Genomic DNA, 14699 nt, shown 5'->3' on the forward strand with positions numbered 1-14699 from the left:
CTTGGTCACTGACCTTTCTACTCATATTGCCTGTTATTACACTACAACAAGCTCTCAAACACTAATATTGAAACAGAGTATCCCTCCCATGGATATGGAAGTGTAAAATTGAGAGTGGAAAATATGTAACAGGAAATGCCCTGAAAAAAATAGTGAGAATGTTTTCTGTCTCTTTAAATCTTTTTGAAACTAAAACATGAATCACTGCCTTTAAAGGTAGTCCCAAGCGTCAGGGAAATATCTTTGGTTATTTTGCTCTAGCAAGGTGGACCAGGAGGCTGGGGTCTGGCTGATTGGCAGAGGTGCTGTGTTGCTGAGCTATTTCCCAGTTGGGCAGTGGAGATCACAGTTGTGTCTTCATCTGATATGGGAAATTAACTGCAGTTGAATAACAATAGATCCGCTCTTATTATTTTGGAGACAGAGTTTCACTTTTTCATGGTTAGTAGAGTGTCCTGGCATCATAACTCACAGCAACCCCAAACTCTTGGGCTCAAATGATATTCTTGCCTCAGCCTTCCAAGTTGCTGGGACTACAGACATCTGCACAAGGCCCAGTTATTTTTTAGAGATGAGGTCTGGATCTGGCTCAGACTGGCCTCAAACGTGAGCTCAGGCAATCCACCCACCACGGACTCTCAGAGTGCTAGCATTATAGGGATGAGCCACCTCATCTGGTCCTAGAGATGAGCCACCTCATCTGGTCCTAGACATTCTATCTTAAGAGCTTTGTGATGCTGCACGTGGTGGCTCATGCTAGTTATCCTAGCATGGAGGCCTAGGAGGTGGTTTGCTTGAGTTCAGGACAGGCCCCCCCCCTGTTTTCTATGTCTGGGTGATCTCAGAAATGAGTCTCATCACAGACCCCCATTTCTAGGAACAAGCAGGCCACCCTTTCTGGGAGGTTCCTCTTGAAGTAGGGACCACAAACCCTAACTACTTGCCTGAGATGAAAACTGCAGGACCCATAATCCTGTGCTAATTTTAGGGTTATATTCTGCTGGCAGACCACTGCCCAATTTGCACACTTTCCAAAACCCACCTGCCTGAAGAATAGGATTTAAAACCCTAGATTGAAGTCTTGGGGTGCTTCCCACTTGGCTTCTCCCACTCTGCTGCCAGAGGTTCTTTTCCCCCTTTTGCTTATCACTCTATCAGTCATTCCCTGTCAAAAAACTCTATCCTGTTGCTTATCAGGATGGTCTGTGGTATCATTCTTCTTTGTGGGGGCACCAAGTTTCTTTATTTGAAGAAATGGTAAAAATGCAAGAACTTTAGAGGATGTTTTGATACAACTTATGGAAAGGAAAAACCCAACAAGCATGCACTGCCTTGATGACTATGGAACTCACTCCATGGCTATGGGGAAGTTTGCCTTAGCTCTCATCATCACTTTCTACCAGGACGTACTTGTCAAAGAGATACTCTGCCATCCCAGATCAGAGGCTCCTGCCCTGCGCAGGTTGGTTATGTGGTCACTCAGTTCTTTAATGGATTTCAGGTAATATGTCTCAATGAAGTCACACAGTGGGGGTCATTTTTGTCAGTGGCCAGTTTGTGCAGTTCCGGTAGTGACTGATTTACACTTTTTTCCCCATGAGTAATGCACACTCCATCACATTCAGCCCACTCTCCCAGTTATCACAGTCCAGTTGCAAGGTTTCTCAGTTTCTCAACATGTTCCCTCTCTTCAAGAGATTGGAAAGACAGTATTTGGGAAAATTCTTCAAAGCCACATCATCATGGTCAAAGTGGTAAGACATAGACAGGTAGACCTAAGGGGCGTAGAGCTGCAGGTTGAGCTGGATGTTAATGTCAACCTCTGAGTCCCCATGATGCACCTGGAAGGGGTCACAGTTGTCATGCTGGCAGCTCGAATATGTACATCAAATTTGATTTCATACCAGTGAATCGAGTCTAGTTCAATAATGGAAAATCAACTAATATAATACACTACATTAACATGACGAAGAGGAAAAACCACATGATCCTGTCAAGTGACACAGAAAAGAAGTTTGAGAGACGTAATACATCCTGAAGACGAAAATCATTTAAGAAACTACAAATAGAAGGGAACTTCTTCAGTAGTGTAAATGGGATCTACATATGATTGGATAGGTATAATGTGCTATGTTCGTATGACGAAATATTTTTTAACATTTAAAAAAATGAAGTGCATATTTGTGTTACGATATGAATGAACCTTAAAAACTTTATGACAAGGGAAAAAGGCCAGTTACATAAGACCACATATAGTATGATGGAATGTATAAGGAAACATCAAGACAAGGCCAAAGAATGCACGCTGGGAGTAAAGGAGAGGTGGGGGAGGGTGATGGAGAATATGAAAGGGACTGCTAGTCAGTATTGACTTTCTCTGGGTGGGAGGAGAAGAAAAACTTCTGAAATTAGATTGTGATGATAGCTGTATAATTCTGTGAATATACTATGAAACACAGAATTGTACCCTTGAAAAAGGTGAAGTATATATTTCAATAAATTTGCATAAAGATGTTTTCCAAAACTTTAGGTGTGCTAAATGCTCCAAACACAACAATTACCAAGGTAGTGAGAATGCCTGAGGACACAGTCAACGCTATCTCCCTGCTCACACTCAGGCTAACATGAATGGATATACAAGGCAAATTGATTTCTATTGTTAAAGTTGGATTTTTTTTTTCTCTTTGAAACAGAGTCTCACTCCTTCACCCTGCGTAGAGTGCCCTGATGTCATTGTAGCCAACAGCAATCTCAAACTCATTGGCTTAAGAAATCCTATTGCCTCAGCCTTTTGAGTATCTAGAAGTATAGGTGGCTGCATCCCACAGTGTCCAGTTACTTTTTTCCACCTGCTTCTGCTTCCCAGATTGTTAGGATTACAGGTGGGAGCCACCACTCCATGAGTGTTGAGATTAGAGGTGTGAGCCATCATTCCAGGCCTTGAAGTTGTGATATTATTCTTCATCTTTTACACTTTCACTTCCTTTTTATTTTTCTATATTCTTTTGTTTTTATTAAATCATAACTGTGTACATTTATAGGCTTCACTGTACTGATTTGATATTCAATGTGTAATGTTTACATTGAACTGATTAATACAGCCATCATAATTTATTATTATATATATATTATTTTCTTTAATGATTTTTGTTTTTCTGGTATCTATCTGGTAGAGAAATTTCAGGATCGAATGGTAGGACTATACTTAGTTCCTAGAGTACTCTCTGAATTTTTTTCCCAAAAAGGTCATATTAGCTTGCATTCTGACCAGCAGTACAGAAATGTTCCCTTCTCTACACATCCAGACCAAAATCTGTGGTTTGGGGTAATTCTTGCCTAAAATCAGGCTTTTCCCATGCACACTAACCAATCCAGAGTGTGCCCTCCACTCTGTGCGCATGGTTCTTGGAGTGCCAGATGCTCAGTGAGTTTGGCACAGAGAGCCCAAGGCTCCAGCCGTCTCTGGCCAGAGGAAGGGCTCTGAGCAGAAGCAGGGAGGGCTCTGGAGGGCACGCTGCTACCAGAGTTTCTGGCCAGACGAGTGGGCCATTGTGGAGGCAGGGAGGGTATAGGAGGGAGGATGCAGGGTTGTGTGGCTCCTGCAGTTCCTGGTCAGGGCATGCAGAGGCCCTGCGGGCACAGGTCACAGTGTCACTTTTCAGCTCTTATGGAGGTCTGGGTGCCACCAAGCCCAGGAGTTTGAGGTTGCTTTGAGCTGTGATGCCACAGCACTCTACCTAGGGCAACAGCCCGAGGCTCCAGTGTGCCAAAACTCATCTCACTCTGCCCCTGAGGGTTAAGGCTGTAAGGCAGCTCAGTACCCGCCTTTAGGCTGCTCAGTCACTAGGTTACTAGTTCCTGCCTGATCTTTGCTCTGTGACCCTGAGGGTGGAGCTTACTGGGGCCATTCTCTGTCAATGGCTCCCTGTGGGCCAGAGCCGAACACTATTAGCTCCTTCCGACTCAGCGGCTCAGTCTGGGGCCCTAGACAATGCCCAAAATTGTCCACACTCCTGCTCAAGCTCTCCTTATGGCAGTTCAACTGAATGCCAAGTCCAAAAACACCAAAACAGTTCACAGGTAAGGCCTTTCCAGTTTGCAGTCTCACTGCTGCTTGTATTTATGGCTGCTGGTGGGATTAGGTCGATCGAACACATGCAACCACTTGCCAGTTTTGCACTGTTTTTGTCCTCCTCTTGGGCTCCAGACATCCCTTGCTGACTCCCTGTATCCTGAAAGGGATGATTATAGGCAGATCCCACCAGCCAGAGATGCCTGGAGTCTTATCCCCCTAGAATCACCCTGTCCAGTTGCAGGGAAGCTGTTACTCAGCCGCCATCTTGCTCTACCCACCCTGGTGAAAGATTTTGTCTGGGCCAAGTCTGCCATTGATAGTTAAAGGGTTTATGTATGATTGGCAGATAAAGAAAAATGAAAGAAAAAAAAACTAATAATGGCTCAAAATGACTGCATTGGACCCATGAGTGATAGAACAAAGGCCTATAAATTGAAGATGACCTCTTCTTCGTGTAAATAGACTTTGTTAAATACCTCACTCAGAGGTGCTAGTTATAAACCTGTTTATCAGATGTAGAACAATTAGGGTGGAAAATCTCAGTAGGTGCTTCACATCAGATGATAAAAGAGTTTCTCTAGGCCAAGATTAAGATGCAAAAGTATATTTTTTAGTTTAGAAGTGGGGAGAGGAAAGTGAGAGAGCAGAGACCAGAGAACAGGGAGATGGGGTGGTATCTCAAACAGAAAATAAAAAAAAAAAGGAAAAATGCCTGCTCTGAGGTTCAGAGGGTTCTTGAATTTAAGGGGACAAAAAATATAACTGCAATCAAATTGACAGGATATTGTGAATGTGAATTCTGTATTCATTTTTTTTTTCTAACAAGAGTGAAGACATATATTTATCCAGGTTTTTCCAATACCAAGGCCTGATAGTTCATATTCCATTGTTCTCAGGTGTCACTGAGGAATCATTTGAGGCTATGGAAACAAATTCTAAAAGGACAAAGATCTGGTGAAATGTAAGGAGAAGTAATGTAATACCTTACAGATCTGCTAGGCTCCTCAATTTTTTGTGAAAACAGAAATCCTTTTTGTGGGGTGCTGCCATCAAGAGAGAGAAAGCAGGAAAATATCTTAATCCCTATTGAAAAATAATGAGTTAGGCTGGGCACATTTGCTCAGGCCTGTAATCTTAGCACTCCGGGAAGTGGAGAGGTGTAGATCAATTGAGCTCAGGAGTTCCAGACCAGCCTGAGCAAGAGTGAGACCTTGTCTCTACTAAAAATAGAAAAATTAGCTGGGTGCTATTGCTGGTGTTTGTAGTCCTAGATATTTGTGAGTTTGAGGCAACAGGATTGCTTGAGACCTGATTTTGAGGTTACTTTAAGCTAGGCTGAGGCCACTGTACTCTAACCTGGGCAACACAGTGAGACTCTATTTCCAAAAGAAAAAAGACCAGGAAAAGGAAAAAGATAGAAGAATAACTCTGAGCTAGTAATGTTTCTTTCTTTCTTTCTTTTTTTTTTTTTTGAAACAGAGGCACACTCTGTGGACCTGGGTAGAGTGCCATGGCATGACAACTCACAGTAACCTCAAACCCTAGGACTCAAGCAATCCTCTTGCCTCAGACTCCCTAGTAGCTAGGACCACAGGCTCCCACCATAATACCTGGTTAGTTTTTCTATTTTTAGTAAAGATGGAGTCTCACTCTTGCTCAGACTGGTCTGCAACTTCTCATCTCAAGTGTTCCACCTGCCTTGGCCTCCTAAATTTCTATGATAACAGGCATGAGCCACCTAAACTGGTGTAATTTTTTTTTTTTTTTTGAGACAGAGTCTCACTATGTTCCTTTTGTGCCATGGCATCACAGCTCACAACAACCTAAAACTCTTGGGCTTAAGCAATTTTCTTGCCTCAGACTCCCGAGTAGCTGGGACTACAGTTACCTGCTACCACACCTGCCTATTTTCCTGTTGCACATGTCATTGTTGTTTAGGTGGCCTGGGCTGGGCTGAAAACCACCAGCCCCAGCGCATGTGGCTGGCACTGAAACCACTGTGTAACCTGAACCAAGGCAATTATTATTTTTTGTGGGCAGGGGAAAGAGACTCACTTTGTTGCCCTGGCATCATAGATCACAACAACCTCAAAATCTTGGGATCAAGTGATTCTCTTGCCTCAGCCTCCCAAGCAACTGGGACTAAAGGTGCCAACCACAACACCCAACTATAATTTTTGTATTATATCACTATAAAGATCAACTGTCTTTACTAAAACAAAGACAGGATGAAACCAATCACCCTACCAGATATTGAGACACCTAACTTCCCTCCCTACTTGACTGCACATTTACCTTATCTTATGCATAGTGACACTAAAAAATAATCAGAATCGCAAGAATGTAAGTGTTGCTTGAAGAAGCTAAAGAAATTTTACACCCAAATATGACTATTTTGTATAAAGAATACTTTTAATTAAAGACTATTGGAGGCTCGTTGCCTGCAACTCAGTGATTAGGGCACTGTTCACATTCGCTGGGGCTGGTGGATTGGTACCCAGCCAGGGCCTGCTAAACAATTGTGACAACAATAACAACAGAAACAACAACAACAACGAAAACGCCTGGTGTTGTGGTAAATGCTTGGAGTTCCAGTTCCTGGGAGGCTGAGGCATGAGAATTGCTTAAGCGCAAGAGTTTGAGGTTGCTGTGAGCTGTGACCCATGGCACCCCACCAAGGGCCACATGGTTAGACTCTGTCTCAAGAAAATAAAATGAAAATAAAGATCATTATGAGATGAGAAAGCATTGGAAGGGTTTTGCCTTCTATCTAATTAAATCCTGACTGGCTGGATCAAAATATCTATGGTGGGCCACTGAATTACTTTCCTCCACATGAATGCTAGCAGACCTGGCCCAACTCACTTATTTTTTCTTTTCCTTTTTTTTTTTGTATTGAAATTAATATGAGGGTACAATCTTTAAGTTACATTGTTGTCCCTTCCAGGATAAAGTTGCATTTGTAGAAGAGCCCTTCACCCTGATAATGTGCACATTAGTTGAGATCCACGCCCTACATTTTTCTGCCATACTTACTCTCCCATGCCCCCTCTTGCAATCCTCTACCCCCGATCTGGACTATATTAGTGTTTTATTGTTACTATGAACATGCAATTGTTTATATATTGATTTCATATTAGTATGGAGTATATTTTTCCATTCTTGAGATACTTTACTAAGAAAAATGTATTTCAACTCCATACAGGAAAATTTAAGAGATTTAAAGTCTCCATCTTTTTGCAGTTTTTGGCTGGGGCTGAGTTTGAACCTGCCACCTCCGGCATATTGGGCCAGCAGCCTACTCTTTTGAGCCACAGGCACCACCCAAAGTCTCCATCTTTTTAATGGCTGAATACTATTCCATGGTGTAAATATACCATAGTTTTTTTTTTTTGTGTTTTGTTTTTTTGCTGGTTATTCTAATATAAATCAAATGGTATTGGAATAGACTCTCATTTTTGATATTGCAATTTTCTTTTTTTTTATTAAATCATAGCTGTGTACATTGATATGATTATGGGGCATCATTCACTAGATTTACAGACCATTTACCAAGTTTCACATATACCCTTGTAAGATGCACCACTGGTGTAATCCCACCAATCCCCTTCCCTCTACCCACCTCCCCCCTCCCTCCCCTCCCTTTCCCCCTTCCCCCTATTCTTAGGTTGTAACTGGGTCATAGCTTTCATGTGCAAACCCTAAATTAGTTTCATAGTAGGGCTGAGTACATTGGGTACTTTATCTTCCATTCTTGATATACTTTACTAAGGAGAATATGTTCTAGCTCCATCCATGTAAACATGAAAGAGGTAAAGTCTCCATCTTTCTTTAAGGCTACATAATATTCCATGGTGTACATGCAACACAACTTATTAATCCATTCATGGATAGATGGGTACTTGGGCTTCTTCCATGACTTAGCAATTACGAATTGGGCTGCAATAAACACTCTGGTACAAATATCTTTGTTATGATGTGATTTTTGGTCTTCTGGGTATATGCCCAGTAGAGGGATTACAGGATTGAATGGCAGATCTATTTTTAGATCTCTAAGTGTTCTCCATGTCTCTTTCCAAAAGGAATGTATTAATTTGCATTCCCACCAGCAGTGCAAAAGTGTTCCCTTTTCTCCACATCCGTGCCAATATCTCTGGTCTTGGGATTTTGTGATATAGGCTAGTCTCACTGGAGTTAGATGGTATCTCAAAGTAGTTTTGATTTGCATTTCTCTGATGATTAAAGATGATGAGCATTTTTTCATATGTCTGAAGGCCGTGCGCCTGTCTTCTTCAGAGAAATTTCTCTTCAAATCCCTTGCCCAGCCTGTGATGGGATCCCTTGTTCTATTCTTGCTAATGCCTTTGAGTTCTCTGTGGATTCTGGTTATTAAACCTTTGTCAGAGACATAACCTGCAAATATCTTCTCCCATTCTGAGGGCTGTTTGCTTGCTTTACTTACTGTGTTCTTGGCTGTGCAGAAGCTTTTCAGTTTGATCAAGTCCCAGTAGTGTATCTTTGAAGCTGCTTCAAATGCCCAGGGGGATCCTCCTCATAAAATACTCGCCCAGCCCGATTTCTTCAAGGGTTTTCCCTGCACTCTCTTCCAGTATTTTTATAGTTTCATGTCTTAAGTTCAAATCTTTGATCCAGTGAGAGTCTATCTTAGTTAATGGTGAAAGGTGTGGGTCCACTTTCAGTCTATAACAGGTTGCCAGCCAGTTCACCCAGCACCATTTGTTAAATAGGGAATCTTTTCCCCACTGAGTGTTTTTAATTGGCTTGTCAAAGATTAAATAATGGTAAGTAGCTGGATTCATCTCTTGGTTCTCTATTCTGTTCCAGATATCTACTTCTCTGTTTTTGTGCCAATACCATGCTGTTTTGATCACTATTGATTTGTAGTATAGTCTGAGGTCTGGTAGCGTAATTCCTCCTGCTTTGTTTTTATTTCTGAATAATGTCTTGGCTATTCGAGGTTTTTTCTGATTCCATATAAAATGAAGTATTGTTTTTTGAAGATCTTTAAAGTATGACAGTGGAGCTTTAATAGGGATTGCATTGAATTATATATTGCTTTGGGTAGAGTAGACATTTTAACAATATTGATTCTTCCTAGCCATGAGCATGGTATGTTTTTCCATTTGTTAATATTTTCAGCTATTTCTTTTCTTAGATTTTCATAGTTCTCTTTATAGAGATCTTTCACATCCTTTGTTAGATAAATTCCCAAATATTTCATCTTCTTTGGCACTACTGTGAATGGGATAGAGTCCTTAACTGTTTTTTCAACTTGACTGTTGTTGGTATATATAAAGGCTACTGATTTATGAATGTTGATTTTGTAACCTGAGACACTGCTGTATTCCTTGATCACTTCTAAAAGTTTTGTAGTAGAGTCCCTAGTGTTTTCCAGATATACTATCATATCATCTGCGAAGAGCGAAAGTTTGATCTCTTCTGACCCAATATGGATACCCTTGATCGCCTTTTCTTCCCTAATTGCAGTGGCTAAAACTTCCATTACAATGTTAAAAAGCAATGGAGACAATGGGCAGCCTTGTCTGGTTCCTGGTCTGAGTGGAAATGATTCCAATTGAACTCCATTCAATATGATATTGGCTGTGGGTTTGCTGTAGATGGCCTCTATCAGTTTAAGAATTGTCCCTTCTATACCGATTTTCTTAAGTGTTCTGATCATGAAGGGATGCTGGATATTATCAAAAGCTTTTTCTGCATCGATTGAGAGAATCATATGGTCTTTGTTTTTTAATATGTTTATGTGCTGGATTACATTTATAGATTTATGTATATTGAACCAGCCTTGAGATCCTGGGATAAAACCGACTTGGGCATGATGTATAATTTGTTTGATGTGTTGCTGGATTCTGTTTGTTAGGATCTTGTTGAATATTTTTGCATCTATATTCATTAGTGATATCGGTCTATAATTTTCTTTTCTTGTTGAGTCTTTTCCTGGTTTGGGGATCAGGGTGATGTTTGCTTCATAGAACGTGTTGGGTAGTCTTCCTTCTTTTTCTACCTTTTGGAGCAGGTTGAGTAATATAGGTTCTAATTCCTCTTTAAAGGTTTGATAGAATTCAGACGTGAAACCATCTGGTCCCGGGCTTTTTATTTTAGGGAGGTTTTGTATGGTTGATGCTGTTTCCGAACTTGATATGGACTTGTTCAACATTTCCACTTGATTCTGGCTAAGTCTTGGAAGGTGATGTGCTTCTAAGTATTAGTCAATTTCCTTCAGATTTTCATATTTCTGAGAATAAAGTTTCTTGTAATATTCATTAAGGACTTTTTGGATTTCTGAGGAGTCTGTTGTTATTTCATCTTTGTTGTTTCTGATTGATGAGATTAGAGATTTTACTCTTTTTTTCCTGATTAGGTTGGCCAAAGGTTTATCTATTTTATTGACCTTTTCGAAAAACCAGCTTTTTGATTTATTGATCTGTTGTATTATTCTTTTGTTTTCCGTTTCATTTAATTCTGCTCTAATTTTGGTTATTTCTTTTCTTCTACTAGGTTTGGGGTTGGAATGTTCTTCCTTTTCCAGTTGCTTGAGATGTCCCATTAAGTTGTTAACTTCCACTCTTTCCGTTCTCTTGAGGAAGGCTTGTAGGGCAATAAATTTCCCTCTTAGAACTGCCTTTGCGGTGTCCCAGAGGTTCTGATAGTTCGTGCCTTCATTGTTGTTTTGTTCCAAAAAACTGGTGATTTCTTTCTTAATCTCATCTCTGACCCAGCTATCATTCAGCATAAGGTTATTTAACTTCCATGTTTTTGTATGAGTATGCAGATTCCTGTTGTTACTCATCTCAAGTTTTATTCCATGGTGGTCCAAGAAGATGCATGGAATAATTTCTATTCCTTTAAATTTACTAAGGTTAGGCTTGTGACCTAAGTTGTGATCGATTTTGGAGTAAGTGCCATGGGGTGATGAGAAGTATGTGTATTCAGTTTTATTGGGATGAAATGTTCCGTAGATGTCTGCTAAATCCAAATGTTGGATGGTTAAGTTTAAATCTAAGATTTCTTTGCTCAGGTTCTTGTTGGAGGATCGATCCAACACTGCCAGAGGAGTTTTGAAATCTCCGATGATTATGGAGCTGGTGGAAATCAAGTTGCTCATGTCTGTTAGAGTTTCTCTTATAAATTGAGGTGCACTCTGGTTGGGTGCATAGATATTAATAATTGAGATCTCATCATATTGAGTATTACCCTTAACAAATATGAAGTGACCATTCTTGTCCTTCCTTACTTTTGTTTGTTTAAAGCCTATTGTATCTGCAAATAAAATTGCAACACATGCTTTTTTCTGATTACCATTTGCCTGAAATATGGACGACCATCCTTTCACCCTGAGTCTGTATTTATTTTTTAAGTTAAGATGTGACTCTTTATGCAACAAATATCTGGCCTGAGTTTTTGTATCCAATCAGCTAACCTATGGCTCTTTAGAGGACAGTTTATGCCATTCACATTAATGGAGAATATTGATAAGTGTGGTGAAGTTTTGGGTATTGAGTTTTTCAAAAGTCCAGTGGGCATTTTTAATCCTTTCAACAGTGTGGAAATTGGAGTTTGATCCGAAGTTTCTGAGTGAGTTTACTTTTGTGGTATAGGATTGGATTGGTCATTATGGAGGATAGGTCTGAGAATGTCCTGAAGAGCTGGTTTTGTTACGGCAAATTTCTTCAACATATGAATATCATTAAAGTATTTAATTTCTCCATCATAAATGAAACTCAGTTTAGCTGGATACAAGATCCTGGGTTGAAAGTTATTTTGCTTTAGGAGATTAAAAGTCGGTGACCACCCTTTTCTGGCTTGAAAAGTTTCAGCAGAGAGATCTGCAGTCATTCGAATATTCTTGCTTTTGAAGGTAATGGTTTTCTTTCTCCTGGCAGCTTTGAGGATTTTCTCCTTGATATTAACTTTAGTGAAGTTAATTATGATATGCCTGGGGGATGTCTTAGTGGGGTTGAGTCGTGCTGGGGTTCTGAAGCTGTCTGCTATCTGAATTAAAGAATCTCTAGTCATGTCTGGAAAATTCTCTTTCATAATTTCATGCAGAAGGGCCTCTGTGCCCAGCGAGGCCACTTCATCTGTTTCTGGAACCCCTACGATTCGGATATTCACCTTCTTCGAATTATCCCAGAGCTCTCTGAGAGAATGATCCATTTTTGCTCTCCGTTTCTCTTCCTCTTTGAGAGTTTGGGAGCATTCAGAGGCTTTATCTTCAATGTCAGAAATCCTTTCTTCTGCTTGCTCCATTCTGTTGCTGAGGGATTCTGCTGTATTTTTCATATTTTTGAGGGCTGCAAATTCTTGCTTCAGTGTGTCTAAGTCTTTGGTGGTTTTTGTCTTTAAATTCGTTAAATTCTTGAGACAGCTTTTGAATTTCTCCTCGAATTCCTAATTCCACTTTGTTGATCTTGTCTGCAATCCAAATTCTGAATTCGATTTCTGACATCTAAGCCAGTTGTTTATGACTGGGATCTTCAATTGCATCTGCCATATCTTTCCTTGGGGGGGTTTATCTATTCTGGTTATTTATGTTACCCAAGCTTTTCCGCTGATTCCGCCCCATGGTTGTTTTACTCCCTCTGATTTTTTCCCCTGGAGCTTTGTCAAGGGCCTGTACAGTGTTGTGGCCTGAGAAACTGGGGCCCTGTCTGGTGTGGTGGGGCTAAGTTGTTCTGTCTTGTTTTCAGCTGGTTTCTGTTCCACCCTAGTGAATCAGATACTTTGGATTGAAGTCTCAGCTGTGAAGAAATATCAGCAATTAAGTCACCCCGCCCCCCACTGTCAAACAATTGGAAAAGAAAAATCAAACCTTCACCGTGCACCCAGGTCACCACCTGATTTGTCCTCAGGCGATTGGTTCAGTTAAAAAAGGTCCAAATCAATTGTCTCCGTCTGCACCTGTCTCGGGTGAGAGGTGTTAAGAGGTCTCTGGGAACTGGATCACAGGGGTCTGGTGACTACTCTGGTGTGGCTTGCTCCAGTGCTGCGTGGAGTCAGGAGAAGCCACCCAGCCAATAAATCAGTCTGGGAAGTTTGCTGCCTCCTTCCCCACCTTGCACCACTTCACATCCAGTCACTGATAGCCCTGCAGTTGGCTGACCCAGTTGCCTGTAGTGAATCGGTACTCCAAGAGTTTGTACCTGCCTGAATCACAAGGAAGTCTGCCAGGCTGTTGCACTCTGCCTCTCTCCAGCAGGAGGAGGTGAGGCCTGACAACCTCGGGCGCTTGATGAAGGTTGAGGGGTTTTCACTCAGGTGCAGTGTTGCCCCTGATTAATGTTACTGACAGAACAGAACAGAACAACTCTGCAGTTCCCCTGCGGAAGAGAAGCTGAATTGAGCTCCAAATCAGCTTGTCTTTGCTCCTGAATTGTCTATAGGCTGACGATCCCCTGAGGGCCAGGTGCATCTTAGGTTTAGTAAAGCCGACCTCTGGGTCAGCCCCACCCTGGGAGTTTCCCTGGTTTGCAAGTTGGAGTTGCCTCAGGCAAACTCAGAGTCTCTGGTTGCCCAGGGAGACAGGGGGTATGGCTTCAGAATATTCGGTAGTGAGCCGTATTGCTAGCAAAAGAGGGCCACTGCTTTATGGCTCAGGCAACGGCTGCTCTGGTGTAGCTCCCCTCCGGCCAACTGTCCTCTCTCCGCTCCCGTACCCCAGAGTCTGCACCGACATCCTGCAGCCCAGCACTGTCTACACCCCTCGAACAATCACCCAAGAGTCCGGACCCCTGGGGGACAGGACTCCAGACCTTGGAGCGACAGCAGAGGGGAGCGCGGGGAGCGCTGGAAGCCTGGGGTTGCGGGCAGAGAACACACAGAGCTTTACACAGTTTTATGCCTGGCCGTATTGTCACCAAAAGACAGCTGTCGCACTGTGCCTCAGGGAACTGCCACTCCGGTGCAGTCCCATCTCTGCGGACTGACCGGGACTGGCCTCTAGACCCCAGTGTGAGTGAAGGAGAGTGCTGGGAGCTCAGAATTCCAGGTAGAGACCATATACAGTTTATACAGTTTTATGCCTGGTAGGAGGACGCCGTGGCACCCCAGTAGGGGAGGTATGTCCAGTTTTTAGGGGGTCTCTCCTGTGGAGTGTAGTGTGAGGACCTTTGAACTCTGACCCATTGTTTGTGGGGCACTCTGAGCCATTCCCATGGGGGAGGGGACTCCCGTCCTCTTGCTGATGGATTTTGTACCTTTTGTTTGTATCCTTGTGGTCGCAGCTCACCTCAGCAGGGTTGACATGCGTTCTACAACCTTCTCTCTTAGTGCAGCTCAAATCCACCAGGTTACTTGCTGAATTTTTGTCCTTTAACTCTCCTTCTGGACGGGAACCTCTGTGGAAAGCTGGCTTCAGTCAGCCATCTTGTCTCCCAATATACCATAGTTGATGTGCACTTAGGTTGCTTCCATGACTTGGCAATTATGAATTGATCCACAGTAAACATTGAAATGCAAATGTGTTTGTGATAAAATGATTTTGTTCTTCGGTAATAAGATTTCAGGGTCAAATGGAAGCTCTACTTTTAGATCATTGAGGATTTTCAATCCTTCTCTCCAAAAAGGCTGTATTAGTTTGCAACCC

At 41.9% G+C, this 14699-nt stretch overlaps 1 pseudogene; it reads right to left on the reverse strand.

Annotated features, from left to right (window-relative positions):
* Nucleotides 1-1376: 1376 nt before the first annotated feature.
* Nucleotides 1377-3400, reverse strand: LOC128576970 (ferritin heavy chain-like; annotated as a pseudogene).
* Nucleotides 3401-14699: the final 11299 nt, after the last annotated feature.

The sequence above is a fragment of the Nycticebus coucang genome, chromosome X, assembly GCF_027406575.1.
Source record: "Nycticebus coucang isolate mNycCou1 chromosome X, mNycCou1.pri, whole genome shotgun sequence".
Classification (NCBI taxonomy): Eukaryota; Metazoa; Chordata; class Mammalia; order Primates; family Lorisidae; genus Nycticebus; species Nycticebus coucang.